Here is a 306-nt window from a genome sequence, read left to right on the forward strand (position 1 = left end):
CTCTTGCAATGTTCTAAACTCTTAAACTTACGTAATTTTAACAAGCGTATATGTATTGTACAGTACTGTATAATTTTATATGGGGACTCACCATCCTTGGTCCAGTTCTGGTCCGGTTCTAATCGGTTCTCTGCAGCCGTTGTCACTATGAATAAGACCGAACATTTTAGTCAGGTTCGGATCGGATCAAAACTTTCCCTCCATTTTGGCAGAAAGCAGCGGCCAAGCACTGTTGGCTTCTGGGTAGTGTAGTCCTTTTGACTGGCCTTACAGTGGTGTGTCTATCGAGCTATCTGTCTATATATA

This window comes from Nematolebias whitei, chromosome 15 (genome assembly GCF_014905685.2).
Source record: "Nematolebias whitei isolate Nwh7 chromosome 15, NemWhi1, whole genome shotgun sequence".
Taxonomy (NCBI): domain Eukaryota; kingdom Metazoa; phylum Chordata; class Actinopteri; order Cyprinodontiformes; family Rivulidae; genus Nematolebias; species Nematolebias whitei.